Source organism: Symphalangus syndactylus, chromosome 16 (assembly GCF_028878055.3).
Source record: "Symphalangus syndactylus isolate Jambi chromosome 16, NHGRI_mSymSyn1-v2.1_pri, whole genome shotgun sequence".
Taxonomy (NCBI): domain Eukaryota; kingdom Metazoa; phylum Chordata; class Mammalia; order Primates; family Hylobatidae; genus Symphalangus; species Symphalangus syndactylus.
Genome location: NC_072438.2, coordinates 62094554 through 62114607, shown reverse-complemented (window position 1 = coordinate 62114607; position 20054 = coordinate 62094554). Strand labels below are relative to the sequence as shown.

The window sequence follows — 20054 nt, the reverse complement described above, 5'->3', positions numbered from 1 at the left end:
GCATTTCTGTCACCAACAGAGGAGGTAAGTGAATCACTTAAAATGATACAATTCCATCCACTTCAGTACACCATAAACATATCCTTAGCTTTGACTATAATTATAGTATGTGGGTGATGCCACTGAGAAAATGGTATAATTATAACATTATGTTTGAGAATTGTCTGAGTAGAAAACACTGAGCTGTACTGTGCAAAGTTTAAGGCGGAATTATGGGTCCCTTCTCAATACGAATAAAATTGATTAGCCAATTGCAACTGAGAGCTTTGTACAATGATATTAATAATATAAAAATCGGCCGGGCTTTGTGGCGCACGCCGGTAATCCCAGCACTTCGGGAGGCCAAGGCGGGTGGATCACGAGGTCAGGAAATCGAGACCATCCTGGCTAACACAGTGAAACCCCGTCTCTAATAAAAATAAAAAAACTTAGCTGGCCGTGGTGTCAGGCGCCTGTAGCCCCAGCTACTCTGGAGGCTGAAGCAGGAGAATGGCGTGAATACGGGAGGCGGAGCTTGCAGTGAGCCGAGATCTTGCCACTGCACTCCAGCCTGGGCAACAGAGCGAGACTGCGTCTCAAAAAAAAAAAAAAAAAAAAAAGGTCAAGGGCCAAAGTAACAATGTTGGAAAAATTTGATGCTTTTAAATTCATTTACTTCTAGGAGTCTTATATGCAAGCCTAATGCAGAGTGGAGAAGCTCACCAACTTGAAGGAAGCATGAATGAAATTACAAGGAAATCTAGCTTAGAAAAATTAACCCTGTAGCTTGATTTTTCCACTCTTTGCTCTTGGCAAAAGGATCTTACATATGTATACCAAATGTCTATTTGAAAATTTTGTTTCTCTGAATATAGCTTTCTTTTATCTTTAACAGACTGGTCCAATGGTTCTAGATTTTATGCTACCATAAATTAAATAAGACAGCATTCTATATCATGACTGAGGTGTTAATGACATTATGCAGTTGTCACATTTTGAAATATAAACTTAAATATGAGCTTTTCACTGTTTGTAAAGTTTATCTGTATTTTTAAAAAATTTTTTTAAAGACCAGAGATTTTCAGCGACAAGAAACATAATGAAGTAAAAAGAGCATAGAAACCCTGCCCTAGAGGACCTGCTGCACCATTTAAAAGCCTGTTTCCTTTATTTCCAAAATAGGAATTTTTATATTTACACCCTAACCATCACATGGGTCACATGTGATAACAATGTGCAAGTTTCTTACAAGTGTTCTAGGAATCTGTAAGTCTTAGAGTTCTGAGGTTTACTCCCAAAGGAGAGGAAATTGTGGGTTGCACCAAACAGTTAAACAGGGTGGCAGGGAATCCCTGTCACGTACCCAGGCCTTTGGGTTATTTTCTAGGGTGAGGGGACATGGCCAGTAGTACAAAGAGCATGTGAGTGCGTGGACGTGGGTGTGTGCGGTCATGAGTGGGTGTGTATGTTTATGTACAACACATGTATTGGAGGATAAAATGGAAAATAATTTGTCTTCCTGATTTCATCTCTATTCCTGGCTGTTCTTAGAGTGTTATTCCTCTCTACACAAAGCATCAAAACAGAAACCCCTCCCCTTCTTTATTATATCGGAAATCTGGGAATTCAGTTATCCTTGTCTTATCCTACTCTCTGTTCTGTTCTAAATATATAATAATAATAAGTAATAGTACTAGTAGTAGTAGAAGTAGTAGTAGTAGTAGCAGTAGTGGTGGTAGTAATGGTAGTAGTAGTAAGAGGATGAAAAGGTGGAGGAGGAGAATTGGAAATAGGGAGGTTTCCTGTACCTGACTGGCAGTTTATATAGCAACCGCCTGCAGATTTAGGTTGTTTCTGACTGCGCTTATTTTATAGCAACCTCAACAAGCTGTGACAACCTGCAATATCTTTAGCCCTTAAGATACTGGCTCTTAAACCTGACCAATATTTCTTATTTTTCAAAGAATAATGATAATCTTTTCTGTCTGATAAGTTCAAAAGGCACAATTGATTTTCCTAACATTTCCCTCAAATGAAAGGAGTATTCGAAAAATGGAACTCAGAGGAGGAGCCACCTCAGAGGCCTAACTGGAGCATTCAGACTGCATCAGACAGACTTGGCTTCAGTTCTGACACTGATGCTTACTAGGTGTGGGATTTTTGGACAAGCTTCTTATCTGTAAACAAGTATAAATACTACCTACTTTATAAGCTCGTATGAAAATTCCCACAAAGTATGTATGATGTCAGTTTCCTTTCGTTTTGTGCTCAGCTCTAAAAATATGCAGTGTAGTGAGTCATTAATATTTCATTAACATAAGGGAAAACTATATACCCAACCCAAAAGCTGAGATTCTTCAGAACATTTTTTAAAGAGGTTCTAATTATGAATTTTATAAATGGAATACAGAGTACTTTTTAAATAATAATAACAATGATTAATTTAAAGTTACTAAACAAAATACCTTAATGAATTTGAGAAAAATAAACTGAAGATAAATCTTAAATATTAAAAGAGAAAATTATTAAAGTAATAACATGCAAGTCACTTGATACTTGCAAAGTAACACAGAATTAGACATAAAGCCACATTTAAGAGGCAGCAAAGCCAAAATGGCTGGCCCCCTTTAAAAGGCTCTTGGCAACAGACATATGGAAAACTGTCATCTCTTCCCTGGGCCTTACTTCCTACGCTGGATAAGCAGCATCCTTCACACAAAAGAACACCCAGAATAACTAAGAAAGAGATGAAATGATTTATCGGAACTAGTTAAAATAATTAAATCTTAAAAGCATGTTCTCCTGGGCATAGAGTGGGGTTATTTCTGCAAACATTTTGAAAATAAAGTACTCCTAAAACAAGGATTTGGTTTAACTGCTAGAAAGCAATGTGACAGGTTGAGAAAACTGAAAATTTTCTTAAAATCTTGTTTATTTGAATGGTGAGCCAGCCATCCAGGGGAGAAACCAGAGCTCTTTCCTTTAAGAAATATAGACTTCAGTTGGAAGAAAAAATTAGTAGGTTTTAACATTCAACCTTCTAGTGAAGTGAGAATATTGATTGAGCACCTATTATTAGAATAAATTTATCTTAAGTGACCCAGGGAAGGGTCGTGGGTGACGGGAACTGTCAAGAAAGAAAAAAAATATGGCTGTGGATCTTAAGTACTTACAATCTACTGAGGGCTCTTGCCTCCATTTTCCTTAGACCGTGATGTGGCTCAAAGTCACATAAGAGGGCACATAAATTACTGAATAATATTACAGAAAGCAGCAGTGACACTGAAATGCTTGCATTATATTCACTATCCCAGTCATCTGCAGTTGCCTGGGGGATTTGCAAGCAAGGACAGGAAAATGCTGGTACCAACCAGTTCTAGATAAAGAATGTATTTGCTCCAAAAACTTTCACTGTATTCAATAAATTAGATTGGCTGGAATTAAAAGGTAATAAGGCCCATTTTCTTATGTAGGTCATCAATTAATTTAACTCTAAAGATAATTCCAAAAGAAGAGGTTTAAAAATCGTTTCAGTAGTAGTAACATCATTGGAATTTATTTAAAACTTCCCAATGTACCCACTTTTACAGATAACATATATATATATATATATGTATATGACTGCTGGCATAATGATCAAAATGATCAGTTTTATTACTTTGTCATCACATCAAGTAACACTGATGGTTGAAATAAAATGTGTTAGATGAGTGATTGCAAAGATAACATACAACAAATGAAAGTCTTTGTCTATGAAGCACATGATTGTTATAATTGTTGCTGCCCTTTTTGGATCCTGAAGCAGATTCCCCAAATAAGTAGATAACACAGCATTTGTCTTGAGCACTTTTTCAAGCATTGTAATCCACGCATTGAAGTAGGCTTTATCAGCCTACAGCTATAAACTCCAAGGTGATTTTAAAGTCTGAAGGTTTATAGGTCTTCATTAGGATAAGCTGGGCTTACCATATAAATCTATGAGGACTTTGCTAGAAAAATAGTGGAATTGTTGAATAGGGAAAAGAGATAATGGTAACGGGATTTGCTTGATGTCTTCATCCTAGAAAAAAAGATTTCTGCCTGGGCATTAAGGACCCCATTGACGATTCTGGGAGACTTTCAGGAATGTTGACAAGGCTTGAGCTACTCAGGATTTGATGCCAAAGAAGCCACACTGCACGTGTGTTCCTCTAAGGTGTACTTGGTTCTCATCTGAGAGGCAAAGGCTCTACTTCTTTTTAGTTGTTTGGTCCTAAGTTACCTTCAAACTCCACCTAACCACATCTCTAATCCTGTGTATTGCCTTTCCAGCATCTTGTAAATTCCAAGGGGTTGGAGGAAACTTTAGGTTCCAAGGCTGAGCTAAGTTATAAATGAATACCCTGTGCAGTGTTGAGAATGAAACAGAAGCTTTGGTGCATGGTAGCCCACTGCGAGTGGGGTTTCAAAGGAGCAGTCCAGGGGCCCTACATGAATAGGCATATATGGGCCAAGAGACAGGCTTCTCTCAGCCATACCATAGTATACTGGAACAATGAGAAGTGGGAGAGGACATACTTCTTAAAGTGACACACTGACCTGTTTTCATTCTCTCCTCTCTCTGCTTCTCCGTTTCCACTTATTGCCCCTATTGCATCTGTCCAGTAACTGTTTCTTTAACAGTTTTCCGGACTGACATTATTAATCCAGAAGATGGATGGTGGTTTTTTAATTAGAAGAGAAAGCTGATTTTATTTGGTGAGACTTCTGCTATCATCTTCAGTGTTATATCCCAATATGAGTACTTTTTAAATGTTCTACTAAATCCAACAGTATATTCACCTCACTCTTGAGTTAAACTCTTGGCTTTAAAAATATTAGCCAGAAAAAATTCATGAGAAAAAATACAGTATTTTAAATTCTATTAATGAGCTATATCTTAAAATATTTGGGGGCATAATTCAATTGTATCCATTTTAGTTTAAGATCATGCAAAAAGGGAAAGGTATAGATGCTATTTTATTGATATGCTGCTCCATGGATTTCAAATTCAACGTTATAAGCCAAGATCTGTGGGACCAGAGGAATGTTCAAAAGTATAATTTGATACATTATCTGCTGCAGGAATTAAGTAAAATATTGCATACATCTCACTCAGGGGCTTGATGTTAAAAACAAGCTACCCCAGTAGTTCTGCTGCAGGTGGACCAGACTCCCAAGACCACATTTTGCAAGCACTGGCACTTAGGAAGAGCACGTACCTGCTCTAGCAGAGTTTGTGCAGACTATGACTGCAGCCTAGTTTGTGCAGACTGTTGACTGCAGCCACTTGGCAAGGCTCTATAAGAAAAAGGGAGCCAACATGTAAGTAAATTATCACGGCCGTGAAACTCCTCATCTGAAAGGGTTTCCTCTCATCCCCCCATCCCCTTGTGTCTGCCCCTGAATGCCAGACTATCTTCTCCAGCCCCAAGTCAACCTCTCGTTTTTAAGCCATTCGTCATTCTCCTATATAGTCCAAAATAACAAATACATTTTTAGGAATTCTCTTGCTTTATTGGGGTTCATCCAAAAATATTTCATTATAAGAATAAGGGCTTAGCTTATCCTGTAGTGTCTTTCTGCTCTAATATTTGCGCCCTTCCTTTCCACATAGTTGCATTTTCTTTGATGAGCAGATGCTGCTTCTTTAATGTTTTTCACACCTTTGTGCTTCTAACAGAGCAATTATTTCAGGATGAGGGCACTTGGAGAGTTGTAAGAGGTTAAGGAGCCCAGGGCTCTGCCTTGGATTTGTGTACCTAAATGTTACCTAATTAGATAAACTGAGGAAGATGTGGAAGCAAAGTAGAATGGAACGGAAAGTGTTTGAATAATGAGAATTTGGACATTGCTACTCCCTGGTGACATTGGCAGACTCTAAGCCTCTTGCCTCATTTTATTCATCATGTATGAGGGGATTATGCTCAGTCATAAGTCACTAAAATTTGTATTCTACATCCCATTAGAAAAGTAATTTTTGAACACACAATACATATGTTTACATATTTGTCAGTTATATATATGTACAAAGTTCTAATATATTCTGTTCATTGTCAAACATAAAATATATATAAATTTGGTTTAATATAAAATATAAAATTGGCATTAGTAGACACTGTCTACTGAAATGAGACACTGTCTCATTTCTGAAAAAAGCACAATATATACTAAGTTAAAGGTTCATTCTTAATAGCAGTAGGAGTAGACCTTTATTTCAAATAGTCTTTGGGATAATTTCCTATTTTGGGAGACAGCTTATCAGATTTGGTTAGAGTTGATGAAAGCTTATTCTAGGGTTAAGAAAAGTATTAGCTCAGCCATTTTCTTATTGTTGATTTGGGCTTGCATAATTAGTTTTACCTTCAGTATGAAGTTTCTTTACATGAATCTTTTTAACCCACTTATTTATTTACAATTATTAGTTAAATCAATATTAAATCAGTATAATCTATCCACAAAATCAGTCATACAGAACCTGCAAAAAACATGTTCTAACATGTTACATGAAGAGATAACTAAAGATACTACAAACAACCCCTCTGAACGGTAACACTCCCACTCTTGCTGCAAAATTCCTCTCATAGCAAATGCAACATGTGACTCAGACACAGGCTGACCGAAGGCTTTATGCAACTCTTACATGCTCAATATTAGAAAACCTTCATTTCTTTCCTATTGTATATAAACAACACATATAAATAAACGTTTTGGTATCTTCTCATTACCCAGTGGATTGTCTTGCCTGGTCCATTTTGAAGACAGTAAACTGTAGCCTCTATTTTTATTTAATTTCAAATACCTGTTTGCCAATATTCACAGCCAGCTTTTGTTAATGTTCTTTTCTGTCCTGTGAATCCTCATGTCATATCTTGGAACATCACCTCTAAAGCCTATCTTTGCACTCCTGTCCATCCCCCATTCTCTATTATTATGCTACCTCTGATGGCCAGAGAAAATAATCTTGAAAATATGTATTGTATTGCCCTACCTGGTGAGGAATCAGCAGTTATACAATTCAAAGTTGTGGCAATTCACCACATTGTTTAGCACCCTACTATGTATAAGGAGGAAGCTTGACTTAAAAAATATATACAATCATGCCTTCTTCAAGAATGTTTGGGAGCATGCAAGAGCTTAATGCTCACGGACATTTACTTTATTCCAGCAAATTTAGACCCAATCTCTGTCTAGTTTCATTTTGCTTTCCATTTCCTGATTAACTGACTATATATCTAGCTACTTATTTGCTGCCATCTAGTGTAATAAAATATGTTGATTATACATGGAATTTTGAGACCATTATGTAGTTGAATATCAGTACTCAAAATGATTCTTTTTTTCTGGTTTCTTATAAGTTTACAAAATGCCTAGTCAGGGACCTTTCTTGTCACTGTAACCCTGAACGTGGTCTTAATATTGTGTCATAGAATCTAGGGCTCAGGATGAACCTTCGTTCATTTTCTATAAACGTGACATTTGGAAACTGGGTAGGGGCTTAGCAGTTGGTGGATATGAAGTAAATATATAAGAGTAATCGTTAAGAGATCATCTCTGTTTAGTGACCATGATTTTTACTTCATGGAGGCAGCAAAACACAGCATGGATTCTTACCAATAGTGTGACCACGGGCAGTTTATTTCTGTCTTGGAGGCATCATTTTCTTCATATCTAAAATGAAATGGTAGGTCCAGACGACTGTTAAGTTCTCTTCTAGCTCTAAGAGTCTGTGTCTACATATAAATGATTTTCTCTGCCAAAGTAGTGTTTTTAGAGTCCTTTTTAATGCCAGAAATGAATACGGCTTCTCTAGTTCTTTTAAGTGGCTATCTATCCTTTGGTGATGGTCAGAAGTAAGCAGAGATCCTGGCTAGAAAGAGAGAGAGGAAAATGTGGACCATGATTTTATTCCTTTTATTCTTGAGAGTTGTCCAATGGGATATTGTCCACTAGTGGATAAGTAGATACTTGCCAATACACACCTGACCTCTTCTCTTCACTCATAATGGGAATTTAGAAGTATAATACCTGTTATAATCAACTTCCTAATCTCTATCCCTTTTTTGTCACTCTATTTCCTATTGTAACTTGTCTATGAAGTACTATAAGTCTACAGTAACATACTGGTGTTTCCCTTTCCTTATGAAGTTTTATATAGCTACTCCAGTATATCCTAAAATGTTCCTTTTTCTTGCTTTGATAGTGGGGTCTTGCTTGTTGGCCAGGCTGGCCTCAAACTCCTGAGCTCAAGTGATCCTCCCACCTAATAGTAGCTGGGTATTCTTCTGAGTAGGTGGTCCTAAAATGTTTTATTTTCAGATTATTTCATATGTATAAGCCTTATTTTCCCAGCCAGGCTGAAAACGTTTCAGAATCAGGAATTGTCTTTAGTTTCTCATTTTTTATGAGGGGATGTGGCATTATTGCTTAGGGAATTCATATATTTCTGATAATAAAGATGCTTTTCTGTTTGCTCATATAAATTAGAGTAAAATTTACTACACAGAAGAGTTGTGAAGATGGAATGAGAAAGCAAATGGCAAAAACTTAGCACAAAGTAGGAGCTCAATCAATCATGGTTAAAAAGAACTTTTATCCATTGTTATTTTTGCTTATATACAGTAAAAATTATCCAATACAAATGTAATCAGAGCATCTGCAATTGAGCTTTATAAAGTGAATTATAATTCTCATACCATAGTGTTTCTCATCAAGGGTGATTTTTTTTCTCCAGGGGACATTTGGCAATGTCTAGAGACATTTTACTTGTCACACTGGAAAAGAGAGGAGTGCTACTGGCATCTAGTAGGTAGAGAGTAGGAATGATGATAAGCATTCTGTAATGCACAGGACAGCATTCCACAACAACAAATGATCTGATCCAAAATGCCAATAGTGTAGAAGTTGAGAAGCCCTACCATAAAGCCTAGGGAGTCCATTACTTCTGACCTAAATTTGTTTTATATTTAAGAGTGGATGTGGATTAAAGTAGCTTCCATTTTGGTAGGTTATGAAGAGAGTTGTCTAATCTGTGCTTTAGATTCTAATTTTGAGGCATATTTTTAGGCTAAGGCATTGCAATATGTAAGGCTTTCTAAGTTTCAGACATTTTCTTGGAGGTCAACAAACGAAGGCTTGGGGATCTATTAACCCACTAGAGTAGTGTAATAATGGTGGTGGTTGTTTATTGAAGACTAACCATGTGCCAAGTACTGTATAATAATCTGATTTATTTTTCAGCAACTGTATAAGACAGGTATTTTGCTCTTATTTTACACAGGGGAAAACTGGAGCTTAGAGAACTTATGTAACATTACTAGCAAGTTGCACAGCTGTGATTCAAACTGAAATCCAGCTAGCTTCAAAGACTGTGCTCTTTCTACTGCTGCATGCCACCCCTACCTACCAAGGCTCTGAGATTAGAAAGCAGGATGGGTGTGTTTTAAAGGAAATAAGGTAGGAAAGTTTTCACATATTAGGAACTCTGCACAAGAAGATTAGGTCAAGTTTTCTGCTGAGGGGCCCTTGAGTATCTATGAACTCGATGAAAACTCTGAGCTTCTCAGGAAGGTAGACAAAAGGGAAAGGATTCATCAAGATGGATGTTAGCACTATGCCATGTGTATTACTCCATCCTCACACTGCCAGAAGGACATACCTGAAACTGGGTAATTTGTAAAGAAAAAGAGGTTTAATGGACTCACAGTTCCACATGGCTGGTGAGGCCTCACAATCATGGTAGAAGGTGAATGAGGAGCAAAAGCATGTCTTACATGGCAGCAGACAAGAAAGCATGTGCAGGGGAACTGCCCCTTATAAAACCGTCAGATCTCATGAGACTTATTCACTGTCATGAGAACAGCACAAGAAAAACCTGCCCCCATGATTCAATTACCTCCCACCAGCTCCCTCCCACGACACATGGGGATTATGGGAGGTGCAATTCAAGATGTGATTTGTATGGGGACACAGCCAAACCATATCACCATGACATACAATTTGCCAATTCAGCAACAGTTTTCAGGTCTTCTATTTTTAAGCCTAATGCAATATATTTTATGAATTCTTCCTATTTATATGTTTTTCCTTTTAAATAAGTTCTACCATCTTAACCATCACTTTCAAATATAATGCAAGCTACATATGCCATTTTAAATTTTTTAGTAGTTACATTTAAAAAGTAAGAGGGTGAAATTAATTTTAACAATGTCGGTTATTTCTCCCAATATATCCAAACTATTATCATTTTGACATGTAGTGAAGCTAATAAAAGCATTCATTATTAATGATCTATCTCTTACATTATTTTTTCCTAATAAATCTTCAGAATCTGGGTGTGCATTTTAACTTTCCAGCACATCTCAACTGGGATGTGAAATTTTCAGCAATTAAACTGAAATATAGCCCTCTCAAAACTATTAATGTTGCATTTAGGAAAAAGATATTTTTCACTCTTTTTATTTTTAAATTTGAGTTTAAATTAATTAAAATGGAATAAAATTTAAAATTCAATTCTCAGTCACACTAGCCACATTTCAAGTGCTCAATAGCTATGAAAGACTCATGGCTACCATATTGGATAGCACAGATCTAAGCTCTTATTGCTCAGAATGTGGTCCCCAGAGCAGAATCAACAGCATCTGTGAACTTATCAAAAGTGCAGTATTTCAGTTCACACCTACTGAATCTGCATTTTAACACGATCCCCAGGTGATGCTTGTTCACATGAAAGTTGTGTCTCTCTAAATCACAGATCTTTCCAACAAAGAGCCCAGCAAAAGCACATGAATCAATAACTGTGAGGAATAAGGAAACTTGCCATGGGAGAATGGTGCCAGGGTTGGTATTAATGACGTGCTCTGGTGAAAAGTCGTAAGTTTCCCACAAAGGCAACCATGGCTATTCTATTGTTTGAACTGACACAGAGCCATTCTAGAGCTTGGAGTTGGCTCTGCTCCCAGAATCTACATCAAATAATCTAACACTAACTTCCATGACTACCACAATTAAGGCAGCTGCATACCCCATCACTATATATATTTGAAATTGCAACTTTAGAACCCCTGTAACACAGCTGTGAGCATGTTTCTGCTACACACAAGTGGAATTTAAGGTCGAACCTCCCTGGGAGACCCCAGGAAGATCACCCACAAGAGTGGCTTTTGTTGTCTGCCTCACTGTCATCCTCTGAGAACTAACACAGACACAGTCAACATCCTCTTATATGGAGGTTGGCCCAGATGCCCCTGGGGATTCAATGCATTCTGCTTCACCTCACTAATCCTTATTTGGTTTGTTTTTCACAGAACTCAGTATTTGATGGGCCTTTCAATATTTTCCTTCAAGGAATTCATTGTACTAATATAACATAGAAGCTCATTGTTCTAATAAGTGGTCCCTAATGTTGGCTGCACATTAGAATCACCTGGGGCATTTTGAAAAATACCAATGCCCAGGCATCACCCCAATCTAATTAAATTAAACCTGTGGAAGGTATTTTGTGAAAGATCCCCAAGTGATTATAATGTGCAGCCAGAGTTGAAATCCACTGGTCCAATTAGAAGGAGGCCTTAGCTAGCAGTCAGGTGCCCAAGTAAATGCATCTTAAGTTTTAATGCTCATACAGATAGCTTGGGATTTGTTAAAATGCAGATTCTGATCCAGTAGGTATGGGTGGAAATAAACCCGCGTTTGTGTACAGATGTTTCTCTTGTGGTATGTGGTTGGTGATCATCCTCAGTGTGTTTCCATTTCTGGCAAACTGGGTTGAGTTGATGACCCTATTCTTACTCCTCCCTGAAACCTTCGTCTCTCCCTCAGGCTCCCAGTTCTCATTAATCACTACTTTCTGTGATATTCTGAAGCAATTATTATCTTTTTTTTATTATTATTATACTTTAGGGTTTTAGGGTACATGTGCACAATGTGCAGGTTTGTTACATATGTATCCATGTGCCATGTTGATTTCCTGCACCCATTAACTCGTCATTTAGCATTAGGTGTATCTCCTAATGCTGTCCCTCCCCCCTCCCCCCGCCCCACAACAATCCCTGGAGTGTGATGTTCCCCTTCCTGTGTCCATGAGTTCTCATTGTTCAATTCCCACCTATGAGTGAGAACATGCGGTGTTTGGTTTTTTGTCCTTGCGATAGTTTACTGAGAATGATGTTTTCCAGTTTCATCCATGTCCCTACAAAGGACACGAACTCATCATTTTTTATGGCTGCATAGTATTCCATGGTGTATATGTGCCACATTTTCTTAATCCAGTCTATCGTTGTTGGACATTTGGGTTGGTTCCAAGTCTTTGCTATTGTGAATAGTGCCGCAATAAACATACGTGTGCATGTGTCTTTATAGCAGCATGATTTATAGTCCTTTGGGTATATACCCAGTAATGGGATGGCTGGGTCAAATGGTATTTCTAGTTCGAGATCCCTGAAGAATCGCCACACTGACTTCCACAATGGTTGAACTAGTTTACAGTCCCACCAACAGTGTAAAAGTGTTGCTATTTCTCCACATCCTCTCCAGCACCTGTTGTTTCCTGATTTTTTAATGATGGCCATTCTAACTGGTGTGAGATGGTATCTCACTGTGGTTTTGATTTGCATTTCTCTGATGGCCAGTGATAATGAGCATTTCTTCATGTGTTTTTTGGCTGCATAAATGTCTTCTTTTGAGAAGTGTCTGTTCATGTCCTCTGCCCACTTTTTGATGGGGTTGTTTGTTTTTTTCTTGTAAATTTGTTTGAGTTCATTGTAGATTCTGGATATTAGCCCTTTGTCAGATGAGTAGGTTGCAAAAATTTTCTCCCATTCTGTAGGTTGCCTGTTCACTCTGATGATAGTTTCTTTTGCTGTGCAGAAGCTCTTTAGTTTAATGAGATCCCATTTGTCGATTTTGGCTTTTGTTGCCATTGCTTTTGGAGTTTTAGACATGAAGTCTTTGCCCACGCCTATGTCCTGAATGGTATTACCTAGGTTTTCTTGTAGGATTTTAATGGTTTTAGGTCTAACATGTAAGTCTTGAATCCATCTTGAATTAATTTTTGTATAAGGTGTAAGGAAGGGATCCAGTTTCAGCTTTCTACGTATGGCTAGCCAGTTTTCCCAGCACCATTTATTAAATAGGGAATCCTTTCCCCATTTCTTGTTTTTGTCAGGTTTGTCAAAGATCAGATAGTTGTAGCTATGCGGCATCATTTCTGAGGGCTCTGTTCTGTTCCATTGATCTATGTCTCTGTTGTGGTACTAGTACCATGCTGTTTTGGTTACTGTAGCCTTGTAGTATAGTTTAAAGTCAGGTAGCGTCATGCCTCCAGCTTTGTTCTTTTGGCTTAGGATTGACTTGGCGATGCGGGCTCTTTTTTGGTTCCATATGAACTTTAAAGTAGTTTTTTCCAATTCTGTGAAGAAAGTCTTTGGTAGCTTGATGGGGATGGCATTGAATCTATAAATTACCTTGGGCAGTATGGCCATTTTCACGATATTGATTCTTCCAACCCATGAGCATGGAATGTTCTTCCATTTGTTTGTATCCTCTTTTATTTCATTGAGCAGTGGTTTGTAGTTCTCCTTGAAGAGGTCCTTCACATCCCTTGTAAGTTGGATTCCTAGGTATTTTATTCTCTTTGAAGCAATTGTGAATGGGAGTTCACTCATGATTTGGCTCTCTGTTTGTCTGTTATTGGTGTACAAGAATGCTTGTGATTTTTGTACATTAATTTTGTATCCTGAGACTTTGCTGAAGTTGCTAATCAGCTTAAGGAGATTTTGGGCTGAGACAATGGGGTTTTCTAGATATACAATCATGTCATCTGCAAACAGGGACAATTTGACTTCCTCTTTTCCTAATTGAATACCCTTTATTTCCTTCTCCTGCCTGATTGCTCTGGCCAGAACTTCCAGCACTATGTTGAATAGGAGCGGTGAGAGAGGGCATCCCTGTCTTGTGCCAGTTTTCAGAGGGAATGCTTCCAGTTTTTGCCCATTCAGTATGATATTGGCTGTGGGTTTGTCGTAGATAGCTCTTATTATTTTGAGATACGTCCCATCAATACCTAATTTATTGAGAGTTTTTAGCATGAAGGGTTGTTGAATTTTGTCAAAGGCCTTTTCTGCATCTATTGAGATAATCATGTGGTTTTTGTCTTTGGTTCTGTTTATATGCTGGATTACATTTATTGATTTGCGTATGTTGAACCAGCCTTGCATCCCAGGGATGAAGCCCACTTGATCATGGTGGATAAGCTTTTTGATGTGCTGCTGGATTCGGTTTGCCAGTATTTTATTGAGGATTTTTGCATCAATGTTCATCAAGGATATTGGTCTGAAATTCTCTTTTTTGGTTATGTCTCTGCCAGGTTTTGGTATCAGGACGATGCTGGCTTCGTAAAATGTGTTAGGGAGGATTCCCTCTTTTTCTATCGATTGGAATAGTTTCAGAAGGAATGGTACCAGTTCCTCCTTGTACCTCTGGTAGAATTCAGCTGTGAATCCATCAGGTCCTGGACTCTTTTTGGTTGGTAAGCTATTGATTATTGCCACAATTTCAGAACCTGTTATTGGTCTATTCAGAGATTCAACTTCTTCCTGGTTTAGTCTTGGGAGGGTGTATTTGTCGAGGAATTTATCCATTTCTTCTAGATTTTCTAGTTTATTTGCATAGAGGTGTTTGTAGTATTCTCTGATGGTAGATTGTATTTCTGTGGGATTGGTGGTGATATCCCCTTTTTCGTTTTTTATTGCATCTATTTGATTCTTCTCTCTTTTCTTCTTTATTAGTCTTGCTAGCGGTCCATCAATTTTGTTGATCTTTTCAAAAAACCAGCTCCTGGATTCATTAATTTTTTGAAGGGTTTTTTGTGTCTCTATTTCCTTCAGTTCTGCTCTGATTTTAGTTATTTCTAGCCTTCTGCTAGCTTTTGAATGTGTTTGCTCTTGCTTTTCTAGTTCTTTTAATTGTGATGTTAGGGTGTCAATTTTGGATCTTTCCTGCTTTCTCTTGTGGGCATTTAGTGTTATAAATTTCCCTCTACACACTGCTTTGAACGTGTCCCAGAGATTCTGGTATGTTGTGTCTTTGTTCTCGTTGGTTTCAAAGAACATCTTTATTTCTGCCTTCATTTCATTATGTACCCAATAGTCATTCAGGAGCAGGTTGTCGAGGCTAGGAAGAAACTATAGCAACTAACGAGCAAAATAACCAACTAACATCATAATGACAGGATCAGATTCACACATAACAATATTCACGTTAAATGTAAATGGGCTAAATGCTCCAATCAAAAGACACAGACTGGCAAACTGGATAAGGAGTCAGGACCCATCAGTGTGCTGTATTCAGGAAACCCATCTCACGTGCAGAGACACACATAGACTCAAAATAAAGGGATGGAGGAAGATCTATCAAGCAACTGGAAAACAAAAAAAGGCAGGGGTTGCAATCCTAGTCTCTGATAAAATAGACTTTAAACCAACAAAGATCAAAAGAGACAAAGAAGGCCATTACATAATGGTAAAGGGATCAATTCAACAAGAAGAGCTAACTATCCTAAATATATATGCACCCAACACAGGAGCACCCAGATTCATAAAGCAAGTCCTCAGTGACCTACAAAGGGACTTAAACTCCCACACAGTAATAATGGGAGATTTTAACACCCCACTGTCAGCATTAGACAGATCAACGAGACAGAAAGTTAACAAGGATATCCAGGAATTGAACTCAGCTCTACATAAAGTGGACCTAATAGACATCTACAGAACTCTCCACCCCAAGTCAACAGAATATACATTTTTTTCAGCACCACACCACACCTATTCCAAAATTGACCACATAGTTGGAAGTAAAGCTCTCCTCAGCAAATGTAAAAGAACAGAAATTATAACAAACTCTCTCTCAGACCACAGTGCAATCAAACTAGAACTCAGGATTAAGAAACTCACTCAAAACCGCTCAACTACATGGAAACTGAGCAATTATTATCTTTAACTGCCTTTTTTCATTAGCTACTTCTCTATCTGCTTATGTACATGAGTTATTTCCTCTACTGGATTACAGCTCTTCAAGGTAGATCTACATATCATGTCATTTTTATAATTCTCACTGCACCTAAAGAGTGCCTTATACACAAATGCCACTTGTTGATTAATTGAAACAGGGAATAGCTGATGTGATCATCCCAAAAACTATCCAAAGGACTTAAAAATGCAAGATGTTTTTCTTTGTTGGACAGAAAAAGAAAGTTTAGACAGGCAAGGGGGTAGGAGATACTGAGGCTTTCAATTTTTATTTCACTCTGGGTACATATTTAAATTTTGAAGAATTATTTTGTAAGTTAGTGATTTTCATTATTTGTTTGGAATAGGCACTATTGACATTTCGGACTAGATCATTCTTTGTTGTGGCTGTCATCCTGTGCATTGTAATACGTTTCATAGCATCCCTGGCCTCAACCCACTAGATGCCAGTATCACCCTTTCCCCCAGTCTTGAGAACCAAAAATGTCTCTGGTCATTGCAAAATGTCTCCTGGGAAACTCATTCATGGTTGAGAACCCTTAGTTTAGGAAAATGGAAGTGTGACACAGCTGTCTTACTGCACTAATAAATACCTGAAAAAAATAAAAATTAAAAACATGCACATAAGAGAATGACAAGCTATGTTCTGAGCAATATGTGTATATATAAATATTAATATAAAAATGTTCTCTGTTCCTGCATTTTGGAGGCCACGTGCTTGTAGACCATATTTATCTTTGTATTTATCATCTTGGTCATTCTCTTTATAAAAATAGAGGTATATTGCATGCCAATGCTCCTCAGCTTATGAGGTTACATCCCAATAAGCCTGTTGTAAATTTTAAAAATCATAAGTTAGAAATGTCAAAACTTGAAAATGCATTTAATCCCTGATAAACGCATCATAAAGTTGAAAAATCCTAAGTCAAACCATCATGAGTCAGGAACTATTTGTATATGAAACATTTTTAAAATCTGAACATAGACTTAGGAATTTTAATATGTAGTGGTAGTAATTCCACCAAGCAAGAGAACGCACATAGAGCAAAAATTATTAAGAAACAGTGACTGAGATGATTCTCATTCTCAGGAAACTGGCCCAGCCCCTTTACATAAAATATTCTGTTCAGTGTGCTGTGATCCTTGGACTGAATATACTGTTTTAGCAAGCAGAGTTGTTAAGCTAAAGCCTGCACATCAACAGGTGTTCAATGACTGTTGAATAAATGAAGAATGAATGAATATTAACTGCACCTCTAAACCGTAAAATTAAAAAGCTTTAATGTGCTCATCACAAAAAACCCTATTTTGCGTTTAAAATTTCAAGCTTCAAAAATGAAATTACATGCAAGAGTATATTATCATCAATGAGAATAAATGGCCTCAACAAAATTACAAGATAGAAAACAAAGTTTCATTTGTCAGTTGGTTTCTTCTGGCAATAGAAGCCTCCTATTGGACTTTATTAGCTTCAGATATTTCAGTGACAGAAACTTAATGTTGGCAAAGCATTGCTATACTTTCAGGCTTGGATTGGAATGCCCCACATTTACTTTTTCCTACCATTCCTGGCTAAAAACTTGACATGTGAGAACCAGACACAAGGCTGTAGTGGTAGCAAGCAGAATGTCTCCTAAGCTCCGAGGGGAAAAAATGATATAAATCAGTGGTTCCCAAATTAACCATCAAATGCTACACATTAAAATCACTGGGGAACTTTTAAAAATTAAATGCCCAACTAACAACAAACTGTATGAAAAAGAAATTTAGAAAACAATCCCATTTTTAAAAGCATCAAAAAAAATACTTAGGAGTAAATTTAACCAAAGAAGGGAAATATCTGTTTACTGAAAACTATGAAATGTTGGTGAAAGAAATTGATGATGATAAAAATAAATGAAAAGATAAATGTTCATGGATTGGAAGAATTAATATTGTTAAGAGATCTATACTACCCAAAGCAATCTACAGATTCAATGCAATCCTATCAAAATTCCAATGTCATTCTTTATAGAAGTAGAAAAAAATCATAAAATTCATATGGAACCACAAAAGACCCTGAATAGCCAAAGCAATCTTGACCAAAAAGAACAATGCTGGAAGCATCACATGATCAGATTTCAAAATATATTACAAAGCTACAATATTCAAAATAGCATGCTACTGGCATAAAAACAGACCTATCAACTACTGAAACAGAATAGTGAGCCTAGAAATAAACCCACACATCTATGATCAATTGATTTTCAACAAAGGTACCAAGAACACACAATGGGAAAGACAATGTCTTCAATAAATGGTGCCGAGAAAACTGGATATCCACATGCTGAAGAATGAAATTAGACCCTTATTTCATCCCTTATACAAGAATCAACTCAAAATGGATTAAAGACTTAAACATAAGCCCTGAAACTATAAAACTAATGCAGAAAATGTAGGGGAAAAGCCCCATGATATTAGTCTGGGGAGAACTTTCATGGATATGACCTCAAAAGCACAGACAACAAAAGCAAAAATACACAAATGGCATTGCATCAGACTAAAAAACTCCTGCACAGCAGATGAAACAACAAATAGAGTGAAGAGACAACCTACAGATTAGGAGAAAATATTTGCAAATCATACATTAGATAAGGGGTTAATATTCCAAAAGGTACAAGGAAATCAAACTATTCAATAACAAGAAAGCCAATTACCCTATTAAAATATAGGCAACAAACTTAAATAGACATTTCTCAAAAGAAGCAAGTATCACCCTGATTTAAAACCTGGTAAAGACACAATGAAAAAGCAAACTACAGGCCAACATCTCTGATGAACACAGACACAAAAATCCTCGACAAAATGCTAGCAAACTGAATACAGCAGCACATCAAAAAGTTAATTTGCCATGATAAACTAGAGTGTTAGGGTGTTCTAGCACGCTATTAAAAAGATAACCTAGACTGAGTAATTTATAAAGAAAAAAGGCTTAATTTACAAAGAAATTAATTTATAAAAAAGGCTTAATTTATAAAGAAAAAAGGCTGTACAAACATGGTGCCAGCATCTGGCCAGCTTCTGGGGAGGCCTCATGGAATTTTTATTCATGGCAGAAGGTGAAGCAGGAACAGGCACATCACACAGGGGAAGCAGGAGTAAGAGAGAGTATGAGGGAGGTGCCATACACTTAAACAATCAGATCTCACAAGCACTCACTCACTATTGCAAGGACAGCACCAAGCCATAAGGGGCCCACCCCCATGATTCAAACACTTCCCACCAAGACCCACCTCCAACATTGGGCATTATATTTCAACATGAGATTTGAACAGGTACAAATATTCAAACTATATCAAGTAGGCTTCCTGGGATTCAAGATTGGTTCAACATACACAAATCAATAAATCTGATTCACCACATAAACAGAATTATAAACAAAAACCACATGACTTCAATAGGTGTGGGAAAAGCTTTTGATAAAATCCAACATCCTTTCATGTTTAAAAAAAAAAAAAACCTTAAGAAACTAGGCATTGAAGGAATATTCCTCAAAATAGTAAGAGCCATCTGTGGCAAACCCACAACAACATAATAATAAATGGGCAAAAACTGGAAGCGTTCCTCTTGAGGACAAGAAAAGGATGCCCTTTCTCACCTGTTGTATTCATGACAGTACTTGAAGTGCTAGCCAGAGCAATCAGGTAAAAGAAAGAAATAAAAGACATCAAAATAGGAAAAGAGGAAATCAAACTACCTCTCTTTACTGACTATATAATTCTATACCTAGAAAAACCTAAAGGCTCCACCAAAAAAAGCTCTTGGAACTGATAAACAACTTCAGTAAAGTTTCTGGATACAAAATCAATGTGCAAAAATCAGTAGCATTTCTATACACCAATAGTGTTCACATTCAGAGCCAAACCAAGAATGTAATCCCATTTACAGTAGCCACAAAAGAAATAAAATACAACTAGGGATACATATAACCAAGGAGGTGAAAGATCTCATAATGCTGCACAAGTACAGTCATTTGATCTTCAACAAAGATGA

The 20054-nt window shown here is 37.2% G+C and overlaps 1 protein-coding gene across 5 annotated transcripts in view; it reads left to right on the top strand.

Moving 5' to 3' along the window:
* Positions 1–20054, top strand: part of GHR (growth hormone receptor) — a 313780-nt gene that overhangs the window by 242075 nt on the left and 51651 nt on the right. The gene's annotated exons all lie outside the window — the stretch shown is intronic.